General features: G+C 45.8%; 1 pseudogene; it reads right to left on the bottom strand.

Moving 5' to 3' along the window:
- Positions 1-19975: 19975 nt before the first annotated feature.
- On the bottom strand, positions 19976-21514 carry LOC119390572 (uncharacterized; annotated as a pseudogene).
- Between the last annotated feature and the right edge of the window lie 661 nt (positions 21515-22175).

Here is a 22175-nt window from a genome sequence, read left to right as displayed (position 1 = left end):
TTTCTGCTGTTGATGAGCACGAGGCGCCAGGCACATTCATGACAAAGGACTCTTGCGCTGATGGAGTAGAAAGTAATGTCGCTAGAAGAGCATTGACATCATTGCCTTGAAAAGATGAAGCAGAGTTTGTACATTATAATGATGTGTGGCCGTGGGACATCAATGCGCTTCTTTCCTATATGCGACTATTTACGAGAGGTATCTTCCGCCTCCTGGCCATGGATTGATGACTGCACTGTGATGGGCTTATTGTCATACCATTGTAGCACCACCTTGCACTTGTCTTTTCGTATCCGTGCTTCTTACATACCTCGCCCTTGGGCTTTCGGTTATTTGGTAACTCATTGTTCATTACTTACCCAGTGGCAGACTTCAGAACTTCAGTGGCTAAAGTTTGTCAAGGGGAGAGCCTGTTGTAAAAATAAGGGTAAAAAAATGCAGCTTGTTCCCAAACTTGAGCCTGTCAACCACAGCACTGCAGACTCAGCCATTCCGGAAGGCTCTGGACTCAAGCGTGACTTTTTTCCCTGGGAAATCTCGAATATGAGAATCAATCAATCCCTCTGGTGCTGCCAGAACAAAGCCTTTCAGCCCTCCAGAGTTTGTCTTGCATGGCACAGACTGCTTCAGCTGCGTTTCCCCAGTGTACCATACTTGCACGTAAATAACGCGACCACGAATACTATAATGCGAGGGGGGTACTTTCAGTCTCAACGAAAAAAAAAAAGTATATTACGATTATAACGCGAAGCGATGCAACTCGAAACAGCAATCAAAAGGTGGTGGAATGTGGCGTATACCACCATGGAGTGTGGCAGTATACTGATTACGCCTGTTCATTATAACAGGCAACGCGGAAGCAAGCATCAACAAAATACGAGGAGCGAATGCGAGGTGTAAGGTAGCGAAGTTATTCCGAAATAATTGTTATCCATGTGTTGCCACTGTGGCCCCCATGGCGCTAGCAGTGCTAGCGGCACAATGCGATTGCCCAGCATACCCTACTATAGTGGTGCGTGCATTGACAGCAATGTACACAGCGTTTCTGTACTGAGCAGTGGTGCTCTGAGATGCCGGGCAGGCATTGGCACTGCAGTGCCTTCTCACGTGCGATCACTGGAAGCGTAGGTCGGAATAAAATGTGCTATATGGCGCGACAAACAAAAATGTGCGACGGACGTTCCAAGGACTAAGGTTTTTAAAGAAATTTTTAAAAAGGTTAGAAAAAAGTTTGTGCTATATTTGTGTCACGGACCCGACTATAACGAGAGGCGCCTTTCTAACACGCAAATTATAGGAAAAAAATTCTCGTTATATTCGTGCAAATACGGTGAATTGTATCATTTGCTCATCAATGCACACATGCTCTGAGTGAGAAAGCTTACAACAAGCATCTAGCAACGACCTGTGGTCTTATTCGCCAAAGCAGGTCTTCTTTTCGTCTGTAATGTTGAGTTCGTTGACTAGCTGAAGTCAATGTCACAGCTTAAAATATCTATTCCGTGCCATATTATTAGCAACAAGAGGTACTCGTCATCTTCTTCCTGTACATCTCTATCTGTTTGTTGGTAGACCAAGCAAGACATTGCCAGTAATATCCGAAAAAGGAAAGTTTTTTAAGTTCTCCTGCCGACGCATTCAAAGAATGCTCCAGTTGCTCAATATGGCTCCTGTTCGTTGCATGCACCTCTCTTTCATACATTTTTGTGCACGTATTGAAGGAAGTAGGGGGGGCGGGGAATTTGAGAGTTTTAGTGGTATGAACACCACGAGCATTTTGGTAAAATATATCCAAGTTACACGGCACTTTGAATTTCGGGTACCACAGTAAAAACCGACGTATAGCTTGGACCCGTACATAGTCCAAGGTCTAATTTGGGGACAGCAAAAATGGGAAATATCTTTCTCCGCATGCAGTCCGAGGTAAACAGTGAGTGAAAGCAATTATTTGCATAGCATTTCAATATTTAGTCATAGTCGTCCTTTGCACTTTCCTCTGAAAGTCCTTTACCGGAGATATCCTCCCATGAAACTCGTCCTCTGTGCCATTGTATGCAGTTGACACAGAACATTTCTTGAACGTGTGGTGGACAAGCCTTTCGAAAGTGCACATCCAAGTGTCATTGATCCAAGAGCAGGACATCGCCATCCGGCTGGAGTCTCTTCACGCTCTCCGGACCTCATGCACTCCATAAAAGGGCGCTTGATGTGTTCTTTAAATGGTTTCCATATGCACACATCAAACAGTTGCAGCTCGTATGTCATCCCGGGAAACACAACGAGCTTAGTGTGAGACTCGTGCAGCAGTCGTGTCACCGAGTCAGCGAGGTGACACCGAAAAGCATCCAGCAGATGGGAGCCTTGGGAATGTTTCATGTTATCAGCAACAGACAAATTTAGTCCAGTCGAGCACCGGTGCATTGTCCATCCACCCTTTGTCGAGCCATTGCAAATCTTTTCTTGGAAACTTGTCGCCTTTTTGCAGAATCTTACGCTTGAATACAACGTAGGCTGCTGGCTTGCAATTGTCTGCCATGCAGACACGATTACCGTGACCTACGTTTCTCTTTTTTATATTCCCACTTGGTCTCTCATAAATGAGCTGTAAGCCTTTCTGCTACACTGTTGCACTTTAAGGAAAAAAAGTATGTGTGACTCTTTCCAGTGAGCCCTGAGTTGCCGTGTAAACAACTCTCTTTGAAGAGGTACGTTAACTCTCTTTTTGGCTGAGAGTCTGTGCACCTGGGCTCTCTTAGGAAGAGTATAAATACTTTTATCTGAAGGATCACATTACCACAGCTGGGGGAATCGGACAACTCTCACATAAGTGCATCAAGTGACACACACTGGAGTGTCAAGTGACTATATTTTAAGTTGGTCACTTGACTCATCCTCTTGTGTCGCATAACTAGTGCTGCAATTATTGAAGTATTCATGTAAAGTAAGTTTAATAGACTTGCTGTTGTTCCCAGTGACTGCAAAAAAAGAGTTCAATTTTAGCACAGTTTTAATAAAACTCGTCAAAGTAACTCACAGAGCTTTCTGGCAGAGTAAATTATGAAGTACGAAAAGATGGTCTGTGATGTCCAATTAAGCAGTTGAGCTGGTCCTCGTTGACTTGCTTGTGTGACTATAGCCAACTTAAATGTGTGACTGCGATGTGCATAGTGTCATATGCTGCCAAAGACACTGCATAAATCGGCATCATGTTTCCGTATTTATTCCTTATGATTATGAATAAATTAAAAAGTAGTGATGGATGGAGGCATCAGACTTGTGACTTGCTATGTTGTCGTTCCTGTTCACCGTGAGCAGTCATTAAAGATGGTATCTGGAAAGTAGGACGTAATATTGTTATGAGAGTATGGAATTGTAACAAGAATTTTCAAAACACTCCACAATAAGGGATCTTCGTAGACACAAGAAAAGGCTCACAACAAATGAAATAGGCACGACAAGCAACAATGTATATGCCATTATCTTGGCAAACACAAAACATGTCGTTTGGTAGCAAACTTGCAGCACTCAATTGTGTGAGCCTCTTTTAAACCACAAAAAAAGAATTGCTTTAGACTCCTCTACGGGGGTACCACTCTTCCTTTTTACCCCGTCGTCTTGTCCAACGAAGGGTTGTTGACAATTGAGTGCTTCGTTTACAAGGCGAACAGTGCTGATGACTTTCCCATCACGATTGGCAAGATGGCAGACCATAGGGGCCCCTTCATTTGTTCTAATGCGGCTGTCAACTGGAGTGAAGAGACAGTAGAAGTGATCCTGGATTCTGGGAATAACAACTGATTATTGGGATTTAAAAGTTCTCTTGGTGCTATACGCTGTCTACACACCTATGGCATGAGTGTTGTGCCTTAAATATTTTTCTTAACAAGAAAAGATTTTAACTTAAAAAAAGGCGGGAACCTATTTGCAATAAGGCACAGGCTATGCATGAATGAAAGCACTTCTTTTCTGTAAAATCGCTTTGCAATTTGCTCCCGGAATAAGGCCAGCTTTACGCCAGCATATTCCTGCACCCAGGCACACCCTTCTGTTGTTGGGGGCATGCTGTGAGCTCTTGAGGTTATTGGCCGCGTGTTTTACAAACGTAATCCATCCTTGAAGACTCGGATAAACACGTCCGAGTGGAAGCACCCGAACGACAGGCAACACACACGGATGCCATCTTCTTTGAGATCGGAAATGTCATATGCTAGAAGTATCATACACAGCGCCCACATAGCTATCTATGTGCACTCATTCTAGTCTTTTGTAACGCTGAATGTCATCGCAGGTGCAGGCAAACCATGAGAACGGCAACCAGAAACGAGGGGAAAACTGCACGGTGGCAGCCCCAGCAATGCTCGCCATCGATGTTCTAGTCTAGAGTTCCGAACTTTTAACCTTTCCAGCGAGGCGCGTCCATTTTAACCAACTGTCGCGTACATACTGGAAGCGCCATTTTATATCTGCACCTCAAACTACTGTTTTTAATAAACAAAGATCATTACATTTAGTGCAAATAAGTGTTCTGCACGTGGACTGACTTTTTCAAAAAAAATTTCACGTTTTCACGCGTGGACGCACGCTGCACTTTCAGTAGCGATGAGAATGCTATGGGAGCTTACACGAAAGCGCATTTCATAGTGGCATCTTGTGGCTTACACAATCTGCGATCAGCAAACAACTGCCCTTGATAACTGATTGCGTCACTCTGTGGGGTCTGAGCGATATAACCGCCACCGCTCTCGGAAATACTTCTTTAATATATGGAGAGCTCGCCGGCCGAATTAGTAACATGTAACACGCTAACAATGAATACTGGGAAAACAACACGCACACTCAAGACAATATAAGGCATACAGTACACCATAACATAAGACAACATAAGCCATAAAATAAGACAACATAATACAATACAAATGCGAAGGCGGCGCTGCCGATGCACGACTCACCACGAGGGCCCGAGGGAAGCGAGCCGCGGTACCGTCCCCCCGGACCTACCGTGGCCGTCGCCCATCCGCGCGTGCCGCCACACCCCAAAAGAGACTGGCTGGCCTAAATTCTCCGCGGCGGCGATGCCGGCGCCACCGCGCTAAACTCGGGTTACAGCCAGCGCATCCCTGACCTTGGACGAACGTCTCCGCTTACACGCCGAGCACGTGTGTGCAACCACAGCGGCCGCGCCCAAGTTACGGCAGCCGCCTTTACAGGGGTGATATAGCACCCCTACAACTCATATTAGGGGAGCTTGTACAAAAACGTGCATAATGGTCTTGGCTCGTTAATAGACAGCTTAAATCGGGCATCCGCAGCAGCCCTGCGGATGCAAGTTGCCATTGGAAATGGCTGGCAGCCTACGTTTACAGAGTTGCTGCAGATTCCCAGCTAAAGCTGTATAATTAATGCCTACGAAAGCAGTACACTCACCATTAACAGGCGCATGTTATCTGTGTCCGCAGCTCCATGAATATGGTCCCCTCGAAGTGTCGCTTCCAGCACGGAGCCTCTGTGTAACAATATTGTGTGATCACAGCTAGATACCCAATTTCTTGTCGCATTGGAAGTAGGGCAAACTACTTGCATCTCCTCAACTTCAAATGCTTTTGGCACTCCCTTTTGGCAGTGCTGTTTTTGTTTAAAGACATTGTCTAGAAGAGACGCCTAAGGAGAAAAAAAACCTAGACTATTCTTGCGGTCAGTTCTTTGCTTTGAACATCACAGCCTATGCAGTTTGATGCCTGCCAAGAACTGCGTGAAGTGCTGTATGCTGAACGAATCTGGTTTTTCAGCAGAAAAGAAGAAAGTAAAGGCATCCTCTAAGGTTTTTACCAGTTCAGGCAGATTGTAGCAAGGGCACAGTAATCTTCCTTTGTCAAATTCAGCCACTAATTCATTCTTTCGTTTGACTTTGACTTCTGACGGCAAGGTTAGAAAGGCACTCATTGCAAGAGCTTTTTTTTATTGAACTTTTCTGCAACTTAGTCAGCAATGTAATAAATGAGACGGCTCTCACTTTTCTGAATGGTGCGGCTACTGTGGTCAGCACTTAGCGACTGCAGTGTAGGCCCCTCCCCGTCAACATCCCCAACTTCTAGCATATCTTCAATGATGTCTCGTATGCCATAAATGGTATCACTTGTGGCTGTGATGAAGTATCAAGAAGAGCTCTTATGAGGTCTGCTGGAGATTTCCCACTCTTCGGTGGTCCAGCGAAGTAATAAAGAGCTAAGCAATTGCCGGTGACTAGAAACTGCCCGGGATTTCGATGGTCACTAGTACTGAAGTATTACCTAATTTTCCCGAAAACATAGTTTGTTTATCCTGGGTTAGCTGGGCTGTTAACATGTACCTAAAGCCTAGAGACATTGTTAAGTAGGTAACAAGTGCAAGTGTGCTACATAGAGTAACACGTCGCCCTTCTGCGGTGCTTTTACTCACGTACCCTCCACTGGCTTTTTTGCTGCTTCTTTCCTGTGATTCAAGAATAAAAGGAATGCCTTGAGTTCAGCCTCTGATAATGGTCTAAGCCCGTCTTGCAGGCAGTTCATGAGGATGGCCCTGCATCGTTCTGAGGAAAAGTCAGAAGCTCCGTAAGAGTGAAGATGAGTTTCGAACATACGATGCCATCGCTCCCATGGCACAGCTGGGTGGTCAGTACTTAGCATGAAAGGTGGTGACTGCAGGGCCAAGCCGTAGCAGCTCATGTAGGGCAGATTCCGATCACGCTGACAAAAAAAAAAAATTGTGTGGCAAGGTGCAGGAATGGCTGCCAAGCAACGTGGCCTCGAATTCACCTTTTGCCTTGTTTTAATTGGCGCACGACTGCCAACAGTCCGAGACTTGGACTGAAATTGCGTGTTATTACCAAGCACACTGATATATATACACTATATAAAGAAATACACAATGCCCCCTCTTGTAGAAAAGTAATTAATAGCAAAACCACAACTGAAATCAAATACTTCGCAGCACTCAGATGCTGCGAAGTATTTGATTGTCCGCACCTGATCGTCCGCGTAGGCCATAGCCGATATGCTGATACCCTGCACGTGGAAAGCCAGTCTGTTGTCTAACATCACCAAAAATTCGTCGATAACCAAGTTAAATAGGAGAGGAGACAAAGAGTCTCCTTGGCGGACTCCCGCAGCCGGTCTTGCCAGCAGCGTGTCCTCCCCGTACGTCAGCACAGTCATTGAGGTATCATAAAAGTCCTCCATATATTGGACGAAATCTTTCGCAACCCCCTTCCGCCTCAGGCCTCTAACAATTGCAGGGTGTCCAACCCTGTCAAAAGCCTTAGCTATGTCTATTGACATAGGCCATAGTCAACGGGGACAGGTTACGTCTTGCCTCCTCAGTTATTGTAGCCAACAGTATAATGTTCTCTGCACATCCGTCAATGGGAAGAAATGTGCGCTGCCTCTCATCCAGTGGGATGGCTGCAAACAGCCTCCTTGAGTATATCTTATGCAGCAGCCTTACAAGGACGTGGGGAAGTGGTAATCGGCCTGTGCTCCGATGCCGTGGACGCGGCAGGTGTCTTGGGCAAAAATATGGTTCGTGCTTAAGTAAGGACTTGTGAGAGCCTTTTCTGCACCATCAGGAGGTTCAAAAGCACTCGCAGTACCGCCGTAGGTACCGCCCGTAGCTTGCGCACCGTGAAGCCATCTGGGCCCGGCGCAGAACTTAGCGGCAGCATTGCTGTCTTGATGTCAACCGCGCTAATGACAGTGCGGGGATTAATTGTAGATGACGACGGAGTTGGAAACTTGTCCACAGTGCAAGCAGCGCGTTTTTCCATGATGTCGCGCCATTCCCGCAAGAAGGACTTCTGATCGGGCACTGAGGACGTTCTAGGTCCATCCAATATTTTCCTTGCACATCTAGTCATCTTATTTGTGAAGTCCCTTTGCGTGGCTGCATATTTACTGATCTTACGCTTTCTCCTACTGTCATGTCTTTTAGGCTGCTGTTCCCTCCTAGGGCGCAATTCGCCTACAAATGTTTCTGTTATATAATTATTCAAGGAAACTGAGATGTCCTCTCTATCGAGATACCTTTTGGTGATTTCCCACAACGAGGTTCCCTGGAATGCTCGAGGAGCCTGACGAGAGGTCAGGTTGCTTAGCTCCACCACTACATCCTCAAATGGGTGTCGTGGGGGTTCCATCAGTCATATTTCATCTGAGTGCTGCAGAGTATTTAATTTCAGTTTTGGTTTTGTTGTTAGTTACTTTTCCCCAAGAGGGGGGGCATTGTGTATTTCTTTATATAGTGTATATATTTCAGTGTGCCTGACAATAACGCGCAATTTCAGTCCAAGTCTCGAACTGTTGGCAGTTGTGTGCCAATTAAAACAAGGCGAAGAGATGCATGAATGGATTGGAAACTTCTCTGACCAGCCTTTGAGGACCAACTTCTAAGCTGCGGCATCCAGTATGCTGGATTACAGAGGGACGCAAGCACCTACTGCCAATGCAGCAAAGTTGTATGACTCTCTCACAAGGAATGCATTCCTATACCAAGGCCTCTGAGACGTCGATTACAGGGGCTTACCATTTTCCCAGCCATTTCGGCATAGTTGTTCACCTTGCGCGAACTGTGATGTTAACCTTCCTTGGATGTAGGCCAGTGGCAGAGTGGACTTAACACACTCGCAGCAGCACACTTTTTTTTAGGTCTTGTTTTGCATGCACTGTGACCTATCGGTGGTTCACGTAGCTATGCCTCTTTTGCCCCCAAAGAGATGGAGCTACCACCTTTGCGTCTCACATTTGGGACGCTTTTTCAAAGGTGCTAAGCCATTTTCCACATTTTCCCCTTAAACCTTTGGTGAACTACAAAGTGCTAGTGCATGAGAAGGACCACGCACGTGCCGCAGTAGTTAGCAGAAGGGTCGGGAGGCATAGCTGCACCCCTGAAAGCATCGGCCTAATCAGAGAGCCTGTGTCCACGGAACGGGCGTGGGACCAACCGAGGATCCAAACCCACACACACTGTCCGCTGCTCGTCCCAGCGTCGCGTCGAGACGAAAGTGACCGGAGCCTCGTGGCCCATTGGAAGGCCCAAGTTGTCACCTCTGGACGTGATGGCTGCTTCTTGGTGTAGGCAGGCTCCAGCAGAACATTTGAAGGGGAAGGATTGGAGACGGCCAGGGCCAGTGGTGCTTGCTTAACCGAAGGTGGCACCGCCGACATCCCGGTTTTTTTTTTTTCTTGGAGCGACGCTTCTCTGATAGCAATCTCCATAAGGAACACAAGTGAGGGAGAAAAGACTGCCAAGAACGCTCTATGTTAAATACATAGGAGGATGTGATGATGGCAGACAGCCATTACTATCTTGTTTCGCTACGATGATGCACATGTGTGTGATGAATTACTGTTACTCTTGATTGTGTCATTGGCCCCATACCATGATTTCATGAACAGAGACAGTATACCAGCGATACAAGACTGCCACTTTCCATTCGAATGCAGCTTGTCTTGACGTCGCCTAAAAGGTTCAGAACAAGAACCGTGCTTTTAACAAAGCTGACAAACCTTCTGCCAATATGTGTGTAGCAGGCGGAAGTGCTTTGCTTACAGTCATGCTGTTTTGTTCAAAACAGGTTCCACATTTAAGGAAGTTTTCCATTAGTTTTAAAGCAGGCGAACTTTATGATTATTGGCCGACATTCTCTCGTTCAAAACAGTGCCCCCTTGACTAGATCTGGAAAAAAAACTTCAAAAACTAAGGTAAAACTTCCCGTGACATGACGTCATTGGCCTTCTAGTTCATTCAGTCAAGATTCTAACAATTCGTATCTGCTAGTGCGCTCTTCAAATGATTTTTACATTGCTACGAGTTGCTCCTCATAATGGTCTAGTGTTTTTGTTTTGTTCAAGCACTTCTAGTCTTTTGAAAAGTTTAGCGTCCTAGCTTTCTGATATATACAGCAGTGATTCCACTCCTGCGCCAACTGCGCCAAAGTGCGCCAAATTGTATTTACTGCGCCATCCTGATAATATCGACGAAATTTGCGCCAAACTGCGCCAAAGTCTCGGGTTTGGGGGCGTCTATCACCGGCAATCGCACCGCCGGCGCGTCAGAACATGTACAGCTCGATCTTGGGGCTGCCAATAAAGTCGCAATCATGGATCAAGAATTATTCCGCTGAATAAATAGCGCTCGCACGTGCGTTCCGAGTAAGCCACGATGCAATTCATGGTGCCGACACAGCTTCTGTTCTGCAAGTCGGCTCAGCAAAACGCACTCTCCGCAGAGGCTCGTGAATCTAGGCCTATCGGTAGCGAGAAAGTGTGACAGCGATTCATCGGCGGACGTCGTCTGTTCCAGAAACGCTGCCGATAGCTCGTTTCAAGCGTCGCACGGCACGTAAGTAAAGCAATGTTCAGTAATAACTACATGAGTGCCGCTAAAATGTCTGTCACTTCTGTTTCCGGACATCACGGAATGAAATCTGGGATCGCTCGCAGTAGATATATGGGACAATATCGAATTTTCCTTGCTTCGCGTTTATGGAAGAGCACGCGAACGGTGGAAACGCATTGACACTTTTTCTCAGATATACTTTATCCATGGATCTTCATCCAGAACAGCTTTTTCGTAATTCCTTCCGCCAGCACGTCCGAGTTTGTAATCACTCTGCGGTAAATACCCCCTAAAAGGCCCTGCCCTCTCGAGCTCACGTGCTAGGGTTCCGATTCGAATTTCTTGCTTGCTTTTTTAAAAATGTCATCTCATTAGTAAAATCATATCTCCTGGTCGGAGCAGCCGCAAATGCGCAGCTGTCAGTAGCGGGCCCGTCGCTGACGGCCCACAGTGAAGCGGCTACGCCATGTTACACGTCCGCCCCTCGCTTTCGGGGGTCATTAGCTAACGGTTAAAAAAACTCAGTTTCGCTTAAGAGCGAAGCAATGAATGCGATACCAAAAAATCGTATTGTGAAACGAAGTAAGACTAGCAGCTAACTCTTTTGGATCCGATCTCGCGTAACTCAACAAAACGCTGGTTTAAGGGAATATGGCCCCTCCAGGAACCGAAGCGTTTTCTTGCTCTGAGTTCTCTAAACGCGAAGTAAGCGTTGAGAGCACAGCAAGTTTACGAGCCGTCTCCTGATGCCTCGAGATAGCGCGCGCGAGCGACTGCGCCCTTCGAATGATGCGCCCCCCCCCCCCCCCCTTCCGCTCCCCTGGCGTCCCTTCATGCTCCTTACGAAAGATGGGCGGGGCGTTTCCTCTCTGTTTGATGAGCAATCGACGGCAGGCCCGCACGCGGGAAGATGTTATCTCATGCGCTGTCCGTGCAGCGGAGACAGACGGCCGGCTAGTTTAATCTCCGCTTCAGCCGCGTTTGTCGGTTTGTCGCCAGCGCTCGCGAGCTTTTACCCGCGGCTAGAATGCGCGTGGTGATGTTATTAATTTGGACTTTATACGGAAACTTACGGCGACGGCAAAAATCCGCCGAGAGTGTCCATATAATTGCTGTCGCAAGGGTCAATGTACAGGGCAGATTTTGCGCCCCCCCCCCCTCTTAGGTGAGTAGGGGGGGCGCCCCCCCTGCCCCCCCTGTGCGCACGCCTATGCTCCTGAGATGATTTTTTCCATGAGATTTGCAATGAATCGAAATATTTCTAGCCTTCATAAGAGCCCCGTAATAATGCTCGGTAGCTTGAATGTTAATGCAATATGCTTCTGTATTGCACTCCTGGATGTAAAATTCGCTGCTCCAAAGTGCTCCCAGATGCAAAATTATCTGCTCCAAAGTGCTCCAAGATGAAAATTTTGCTGCTCCAAAGTGCTCCAAAACGGAAATTTTGCTGCTTCAAAAATTGCTCCAAATCAGAAGTCCTCGGTAGCATCACTGATACAGCAAGTTAGGTTTGGAACTTGATACTTTGAAGTGAATGATTGTGCGCTTCCTTGGTAAAGTGAAATGGAACCCTCATTTGTTTGCGGGGGTTGTTAGGAAGGGAATCGATTTCTAGAAGGGATTGAGCGAGCATTGTGACCAGGTTTAGCCTCAGTGTCCCAGGAACATAATAGAAGAAATGTCAAAGAAGCATTTACATAATGTCTTGTTAACGCCTGTGGGCATGAGAACAGCAGCAGACACGGAATTAAATCCTTTAGTGTATAACAATGAATGTGCACCAGCCTGCATCAGGATTGGGGAAACAATTATGAGCCATACTGTTAGCACTGCTCCCATGCCCAGTGATGTTCACAGGTGCAAATTATATGGAATATTGAAGTTGCCGACATTTACTCAATACTCTGCCACTGTGATTCAGCTTGAATGAACACGCTCGCCAGGTGAGGATGCATCCAAGAAAGGTGCACTGTCGACGATGTCAGGAATTGCCAATTGCAGGGTGGCAGTTGTGAAGACCATGGAGCAAGCTGTGAGGCAGCCTGATAAAGCGCATGGCAATGAGACTGTGGCTAAATAGCAGGAGGACAACTTTCTTGGTTGGATGAAGACAGGATCGACACGTCCACTCAGTTTCAACGTATCATGAAAAGTAATTCATTCCTGCTGTACTTGCAATGAGCTCTCGAAGAGAGGGAAAGGAAAGGAGTATAGGAACGTAGAAACACAGGTAGAGTCAACATAGTTTCCTCTGCACCCTGCACGTGCAAGGGACTTGACGAACAGAGGGAGGGAAACGCTATCCCCATGTTGGGTGACAGTCCCTTCATTATAGAAGTATAGGTCCCTGTCGCTGTCACAGTTTTCTTTCACTCCACAGGGTGGGCATGTCGGTCATAAAAACAATGATATCAACGCCACGTTCCGCTCTCCTCGTATTGTCCGTCATCTGGACCACTCGTCATCGCCTCCGAATTGTAGGTCGCTGCATTTGCAAACCTGAAAACACGTCCCCCTGGGTTGCCCCTCTTCCTTCTTTTCGCCACGGGGTCTTGCAATTAACGCTTCTCAGAAGGCGGGGGCTGCATCCCAGTATACGAGAAATACAACAGGCCCTGCATTGTGAAGGGGAAGCAATTAAGAGCCAAGCTGGTAGCACTGCTCACATGCCTACTTATCAAGCATAAACAAAATATTTTAATGAGAACACTTCTCTAAAGAATGCACAGAATTAATTGACAAGACATGGCTGCTGTATGTTCAGTAGCAAACACTTGCTCGTGCACAATGCTGCAACTTACAATGAATATGACAAACGGAAAAAAGAGCGCATGTTATAGCTGACGGAAAAATCAGTGCACAAGTATTTTAAGAGAAGACACATCGCTGCAAAATCAACTCTACCGAACCCACAAAGCGTCAAAGCTGTTTTAGTGGTAGGAAAACATACACAGGGTGACCCAGCTGTTGAGCACCAAGATTTTGAAAATGAGGAATAGCATTATGTGAAGCAAACCTTGTACATATTTTTTCCAGTACACTGAAGAATCTGTGTGCAACATTTTCCGTAACAACGCTAGTACGCTAATTATAATAAATTTTGTTACCCACGTAATATAAATGCTGAATCTAGGCATTTTTAAAGGGACACTAAAGAGAAACAATGAATCCACCTAGATCGATAAATTTTTCTCTGAGAACTCTAATGTCATTAATTTCGCCATCATAGGTTTATTAATAGAGGAGACAATCAAGTTCACAGTTTCGCTTTTAAAATTTGCGCCGAAATCTCCCCACATGTCGTCACGGATTTCAAAGTGTATTTATCGTATTTTGGCGCCATTGGCTCAACAAAATTACCCCAAATTTGGTATGTTAAGTCTGACCCCCTCAGAGGACAATGTACTTCATTTTTACCGATTAGGAACTACGTATTCCCTAGCAGGTGCCGTCAAAACATGTGACGTCATGGCGAATGGTGCGGAAACTTCAAGGTGGGTCGCCACCCACACTTTGTTTTTGCGCGTTTTCTCGCTTACTAAGCGTCTCCTTGCAGCAAGCGTGGTGTTTTTGGTATCGTGAAAGAGTACTTTGCTAATATGAGAAAAATCGTTTTGCTCTTTAGTGTCCCTTTAAGGAACGCATAAGTGAGCTTTTTTCAGCAACATATGTAGAAAACGCCATTCGCATGTGAAATGTGGCTCTAGTGCTGTGTGTGTGTGTCACCGGTGGGTCACCATTGGGTCACACCGCACGCGGCATAAAAACATTTTTGCTGAGGGCGCCGTGGGTCACCGGTGTGTCATAGCATTTACCATCAGAAAAGTATTCTTCTGGCTATTCATAATTTCATGCAACAAAAATACCTCTGCAGTAACGTAAAGTTATTGCAGCGCCAAGCAGATGAATGCTTGTAACTTCGCTGCTGTGTAGAGGAGCACAGACGGTGTGGGGTCTGTAGTCGCGCTCATGGAACACGTGGAGACAGTCACACCGTCGGGCAAACAAACAAATATGTGCATGTTTTATTAACTACTCTTACAACGACGAGCTCACCAGCTGAATCTTCTACATAACTAGTAACACTGAACAACCAGATACATAATGTTGATACAACAAACCAACCTAAGAAACACAAGCAACATAACGTGTATACAAGGTATCACGAATGTGGCGTCGCTGACGTTCGACTCACCACGAGTGGCCTGCGGGAAATGAGCCGCAGTATCGTCCCCACGGACCCACCGCGAGAGACGTCCGTCAATGCATGCTGCCAAACCCCAAAAAGCCTCACTGCTGTTCCCTGTGCACCGGTTTATCTTTGCCAACAGGGCGGCGCTGTTACACCGTGCGATCACAGCACCACCTCTCGTTCGGTCGCCGTTAAACCTAACTGCGGCTAATCGGCAAGATGCACATGCTCCATGACACGCAAACGACTTTACAGGCGTTGATAGCACCTCACAGCAGTGACCCACAAAGCTGTGAACATGTCAAGTATAAAGATCAAAGGACATGCGGTCACTACTGCCTATCAGTTTTATCGAACATCTCTTGTTTAATGTGTTGGCAGAGTAATTTGTGTGCAGTGATTGGTACACCACTTACATCTTTTGAAACGGCTAAAAACAATATAAGCACTAGCAAAGTGTACCTAAATACAGCTATTCAGCTTTTACTTTCTCCATAGGGTCGGATCAAGCTCCACAGGGTTACGACTGAACTTGCAGCATGGGCACCTGCCCAAATAAAGGTTGCCTTTTCGCACGCCATTCTACAGGGGGAGACGTTATTGATTCATTCTCATAAATTTCAATCACAAACACTGCTCATTAGCTTAAACTCTAGGGTGAGCTAGTAAAAGAAAAAGGTTTTGTGCAAAAAAAAAAAAACTTAGGCACAAAATCTTATCTTATTCTTTACTCGACTGTTCCTTCACTAGGCTGCTCCCTTGTGAGCAGTCGAGGTGATCGCTTCTACACACAAGACTACAGCTAGTCATGCCCTTTTAGACCTTCCTGACGCATAGCCTGCTATACTCGGCGACAACTTATCTTGGCATTAAAGCGAAGGCTACGGAGGAGGTGGGGCATCCACACATTTATGTTACTACGCAAGTAGTTCGGCATCTTGCAGCCGGTTTCAGTTCCAGTTTCGGTTTCGCTTGCTCGCATCGCTAGAGCGTTTAGCACCATGTATACATGCAGAATGGAACCATAGTGAAATTGTGATCAGTGTGCGTAGATGCATCTACGTACTGTATTGTATATTGTCACGGGTTTTGTACATTTACGAAGGCAGCAGTGGGCGTGTCTAAGATAAAACTCTTTATTTGGCTGAACTTGTGGGCGGGAAACGAGTCAGTCAGAGCGTCGACCGTCAATAATTTTGACAAGTGGTAAAGCGTGCCGGCTTTTATACGTGTTCTATCGAATGTTCCGGCGTTATCGCTGGTGGCCACGTAATCTCTAGACTATTCACGTACCGCGCGCAATCTTAACGCAGAGATGTAAAACAATCGTGACGCTTCTGGAACATCGTATCGCAGTCTGCGCGGAGCATTCCAAACAGTCTTTGCGGGTGAAGCCCGAAGACAACAAAATAATACACATGGCAATACAATGAACGCCGCCAAGCGCACACCGCAGCCCGAATACGGTGTTTGCTTGATTGTAACGCGATCACGGTTGTAATGCGAGGGGCGAATTTAGTAGCAAAAATTTGGAGGAAAAGCTCGCATTGCATTCGAATAAATACGGAATGCAAGTACCATGATGCCGCTGAATTGGGTTTAGATTTAAAGAGACCTCACGCTTAATTAAAAAGAGGCTGACGCAGATTATTGTAACACGAAAGTGTTTTATGCCGGGTTCCACCAAGATTTCCATGACGTATTTCCGTCACGGAAGTGCGTCAGCAAAATGAACGCCATCAATGGCAAAAAAAATATATATAAGAAAAAGTTCCATCGGCGGGATTCGAACCCATGACCTCTCGGTCCGCGACGATGCCTGGCGGGCATTTAGCCGACTGAGCTACCGCCAAACACATTACGGAGTCTACATGAACGCGCCTTTTATCTGTCACACTTTCCTATCGCAGTGCTGTTGGATGGATGGATGGATGGATGCTATGAGCGTCCCCTTTAACGGGGAAGTGACATCTGTGCCACCAGGCTCGAAAAAAAAAACACAAAGAAACGAGGCCGTTGCTACCACCGTCCCATTCGGCGCGTTTCCAATACAAGTTTAGTTTTATCAATGCTTTAACACACCGTGAGGTGACGGCTTTACCCCAAGCCTCGCTCATAGCATCCATCCATATCGAAAAATACCTCTCCGACGTGCCTGGCTGTCGCACCGCGTTCCCCGCTCGCCCTATGAGAAGTAATGGACAGGCTAGAGGGAAGACACGACGCGTGTAGCGTTTCTCTTCGCATTTCACGGCGCTTTGAAGGAGTGCATATCAAGTATCATTGTTTATGATGTGCTTGTTGATGCCATCTTTGCGCGGGATTCACCATATGCGGTGTCCACATATATGTTAAGAACTTCAGCTACCGCAAGGCTTAAATCATGATCATGGACGTTAGTCGTCGGTACGGAGATCTGCCACTAGGCGTCAGTGTGAGTGCTATGCGTCCACATCAAGCGGTGCTATATCTTCCAAAAAACAGTAGACATTGTACAAGCTCTCACATACCAATGTACTATAAACAATCAACCGCTTCTGTGACGACACGTTTCACTTTCGTGATATACCGATTCCTATGACGGAGGAATCAGCCACCTTTTTATCAAGCTTCGCTGGTCACACACCTTCACAGAGTGTAACGGCCACCGATGTTTTTCCATCTGTATATGCTATGTAACAGGTATTGTCTATAATACCGATTGTCACTGGTAGAAAAAAAAATAAAGCATAAAAAACCGTTAATATCTTTTATTGCATTGCATCCAGGCAGGCGTGATATGAAAGATCTCGAACGCAAAAGGCAAGTAATTACATTTTACAGCACAAGAAGGCACATCGCGAACAAAAAGACCAAAAGTTCTTGTTGCTCTAATCAGGATTTTCCAGAAGCTTCATTAACAAATCAGTCTTGTCTAATTCACAAATCAATTTACATTTTTTCAAATTTATCATTATATCCGACGACAAAAGCATTTCCACATAGGCTTTCAAGTGCAAATAAGAAAGCTTTTCCGCGGTGGGGAATACAATATTTTTGGGCACTCTGTGTCAACATATTGTTTTGCACTTATGGCACAGAACGTGATAACCATAACAACTTTTTGCTGACACTGATAACACTAATGCACTTGTGACACAGAACATAACCATTACAACCTTTTGCTGGCACTCGATGTCAACATGACGTTTTACATGTGTGAGTCACGACACAGAACATAACCATAACAACTTTCAGCTGGAAATCCATGGCAACTGAGATTTCGTGCTTGTGACCATAGGTCGGCAAAAACAAAAACTGGAGCTCACATACTCAAGAAAACTATTTTGCTCCGAGAGCTCACTGTGACTCAGGCTCACCAAATTTCCCTCATCCGAACTACCTAAACCTTTTCTCGACCAGACTCACTCGAGCTCAAACTTTTTTTTATTTAAATAGAAAAAAAATAACATGACAAGGTAGGCTACATTAGAGCCGGCTATCTCACCATCAAGAAGAAAGAGGCCATAACAAGAAAAATGGAAACAAACAAAAAATAGAAAAAGAAAAACAATCAGCTGAACTACGCACATATGCAACATGCGTCGTACAACTTAGCAGTTGCAGAGTCCAAGGGCAGAGTCTAGCACATAGACGGTTGTGTCACATAACACCTCGCATGCAGTCCACACAGCCAGTATCCCATACAAGGACACATGACATGACTAGAAAGTGTTCTCAATAATACAATGCTATGACAGTAAAGAACCATGACAATCGTAAGCAGTTCATTAAGTCTGTATCAATTAAAAAATCCCAAAGAGCACTCGTAGCCCGTCTTTGATTGTCAGGATTTGGCCATGGTCCAAACCTTGCAAATTGAGAGTGGTCGTTTCTCAAGTCTCTTGAGTCGATCACTAAGTCGAACACGCTGTTCTTCATATTTCGGGCATTCTATAAGGACGTGCTCCACTGATGCATCAAAATTATCACAACGGTCACTGGTATTGCTCGGCAGAATAACCATTTCTAATAAACAAATCTAAACACGCAAGAGTAGGAACACATTGATAACAAGGAAAGCCAGAGTAAAATAACCCAGTAAATGAGTAAATAAAACACAAAAATGATTAGTGGTATCACATATTCAGGTCCCATTGTGACAGAAATGAAACAAGGCAGCAAGCGCCATTGACATGAGATCAAAAAGAAAACGGAGCCTTATTTTGAACATTTCAAGGCTCAACTAAGCAATGTGGATCTCACTGATGCAGCATATAACGTTAGCATTCACGACCAAGATAATCACATCCCAGCCACGGTGACGGTACAGTGCTTACAGTACCTGGCTGCTGACACAAAAGGCTCATGTTTGAGCGTGTTGCATTTCAATGAACTGGAAATGCCAGATGCCCGTGTACTTATATTTGGGTGCACATTAAACAACCCCCAGAGGTCAAAATCTGTAGAACCTCAAGCACAGCATGCCTCATAATCGCAACGTGGTTTTGGCACACAAAATCCCAGCAGTCATTCTCACATCACGATAACGTAACCAGAACATGCACGAAGTGCAACGAAAGCGATTAGCAGATAAAATCACAATTAATTGAAGAAGCGATAAAAATGTAAAGAAACAGCAGTGACCGGTAGTCCTCAGAAACTGGTTTCTGAGGACTACCGGTTAGTTTCTGGTTAGGTACATGTGCAATCATTTGCTCGAAGCCTTGGCAAGGCACACATGGAGATATGTCACGGCAGTTCATCAATTCCACTCATGTCGGAGCTGCTCAACTCATCTGAAGAACTTGAGTCTGAGCACAAAGAAATGATGAGACTTTCTGTTTGTATAATGCCATCACGCTCCCATGCCTCATCCTCAAGCCTCATCACGCGAGTGCAGTCATGGAGTCAATTCTGTTGTGTCACACTTGCGATTCCTTCCTGCAGCAGCTTCTCGACAGATTCAATCTTGAAGTCTGTGTTCCTTGAAGCAACATAGCATTTGACTTGGCTCCATGCAAGCGCTATAGAATTTAGCTCACAGTGGTAAACAGGCAAGCGCACAACCTCATGCCCGGCAGCACTGGCAAGTTTGTCAACCTGGTAAGCAAGGAAAAGATGCTCATTCTGCTTATCGAGCTGCAGCAGTTCACTTTTCAGTTGGTCATTCGAAAAAGGAATATTTTTCGATATCAACCAGGACTGGATTTCCACTTTTCTGGATGATGAGCTTGGTAGCTTCTCAACCTGAGCACTGTGATATGACGCATTATCCATCACAATCACACTGTATGGCTTGATGTTCGGTAGCAGCTGTTCAACAAACCATTTCTGGAAACGCGAAGCATCCATTTCTGTGTGGTAATCACCAGCGCCCTTCTAGGCACGGAAAACTAGGGTGGAAAATTTCATAGATGTATGACAATTCTAAGTATACTAACTAGTGCTTCTAAGTGGCACAGATCACACAAAACTGCAAAAGGAGAAAAACGCATTTGAAAGTTTGAAACCTTTTTGTCTTATGACAGTATTGTTGTAAATGTGCAATCTTGGGCCATGATGTTCAACAGAACTTTGAAAAGTATGAGAAGTCACTAAAACTGTCCAGCAGCGCAAGTTGTGCCCTCACGATCCTTGCGAACAGACTCTTCCAGGCATGCGCTTTTTCACTCCACAGTGACAGTGGGCTCTGGTTTCGGCTGTCAGGTGGTCAGACATTCTCTTGATACGCCTCTCATCACGAAAACCACTGAAGGCAACTAGATCTTTAGATGGGAGTATGTGGAGCTCTTCCAAGACGTGCCCGAAAGTAGCATGACCCTTATTGAACCACAGGATTGCAATGGCTGTGGCAGTTTTGATAACCGTTTGGGAGACAAACTTAGTTTTAGGGCAGAGTAGCCGTATCTTACTGTTGAGAGATACTGACGCATTTTGGGTTTTCCCTTGAATGCATCAAATCAAGCATGAAGCTTCTCGTCTGTTAGCTGCCTATAAATAAACGAAACAGCCAATCCCTGGGCTTTTGTTAGAAGAGGTGTGTGGTGCAGTGCAGGTTCCCGAGGTGCTTTAGTGCGTTTATGTTTGCACCACGAGTCTGTTCCTGGAGGGCAAAACTTGGGACAGCCAGCATTGTCTTTTGAGCAAGAGTTAAAGTATGATGCCCACATTGCAGTATATATGTCCTGTACACTCCCCCTCTTGCTTGTTATGGCAATCTGATATGTTTGGAGCTTCTGGATGGCCGGCTCTTTCATTTTCCACCCTCGTGGTAGTGGCACATGGAGCTTCCGTAGTGCGGTGCCAAGTTTTTTTGGCCACATGGTTAGTGCAGTCTTCCTTTTCTATATTCAAAGCATCGTAGACTTTTGACTCTGGGACTGCACTATATGCTTTGCTGTCACCGTTGCTCAGGAACTTCGTGAAACGCAGCGGAGCGTCATAACTCAACGTTCTCTGCCAAATGCGCATTGCAGCCTGTTTCCATAGCATGGGACGAACAGTCTGCATTCTGTTCACAAACTGGTCCATGGAATGCCTGCCACACTTCCTCGTCTGGGCCCATATCGTTGTGCCTACAGCATGTCAGGCAGCAATTTAAAATTACCTTAATGTACAAGCAGAAGCCAGTATTTAAGGAGACAGCTGTGCCAATCCCGTTGTGGCTTTTGTGGCCCTTCTACTGCCAAGTACGGTCAAACCTAACAGCCACATCAGTTTTGCCTCCTACCTCTTTAGTCAATTCTCTGTATCCGTGCAAGTTTTCACGCACAGCTTCCATGGCAGCAGTATGTGCCTTCTTCGTTATCGGACTCGGTGTTGCATTGGCTTTGGAGTCCGATAATGGAGCAAAATCTTAGCTGCTCATGCCCAATGCCGACGGCGCGTGCAGCCACCACCGCCTTCACATCTATGGCGAAACTATCTCGAGAGCTTCCACCGTCGTGCTGTTTGTTTGCGCTGCTGCTGCCATCCACCGTAATACACAGCGACATATGGGATGATGAAAGCATTGTCACGAAGCATTCGCTGTTTTCACAGTGAAGTTTCAGAAACAACCAAAGTCCCTTGCACTTTCCTGCCGGCTCCCGAAAGGCGTGTTTGAGCTCAACAAGTAGGGCATGCTGCACCTGTCACAAGTGCTGTCAGCAGAAGGGTGTCACACAAAACTGTCGCCGCACGAACCTCACTGCATGGTCTTTGTTCTTCTTTTGGAGAAACTGATCTTCTTTTCCGAGGCACTGACGAATTCAAGCGCAATGTCAATCTCTTCATCGCAGGAGCCATCGCAGGAGCCATCACTTTCGCGGTCGTTGCAGCTGTCGTTAGGCCTAGCACATGTAGGCTGGTGCTCCTCCGTCGTCGTTCGACACGCATCGTGCTGCCTTCCTCTGTATTTATACATTGTTTTAAACTGCCAGGGTTTGCTGTTGCACTTTTTCAGACTTGCCATCGTGGAAATATGCGTAGACGCATAGAAAATGACACCGCAAAGGTCCAAGCTTTTGTACACCTTGTAGAAGGTGGAACAGCTGGTGAACATTAAATGTCATAGCTGACTTTCCGTACAGCTCTTCAACCTTGTACATAAAGATAGTGAAACGGTCCGGGGCTGTCAACTCATGGCACATAG

This window comes from Rhipicephalus sanguineus, chromosome 4, assembly GCF_013339695.2.
Source record: "Rhipicephalus sanguineus isolate Rsan-2018 chromosome 4, BIME_Rsan_1.4, whole genome shotgun sequence".
Classification (NCBI taxonomy): domain Eukaryota; kingdom Metazoa; phylum Arthropoda; class Arachnida; order Ixodida; family Ixodidae; genus Rhipicephalus; species Rhipicephalus sanguineus.
This window is presented reverse-complemented; position numbering and strand designations above follow the sequence as displayed.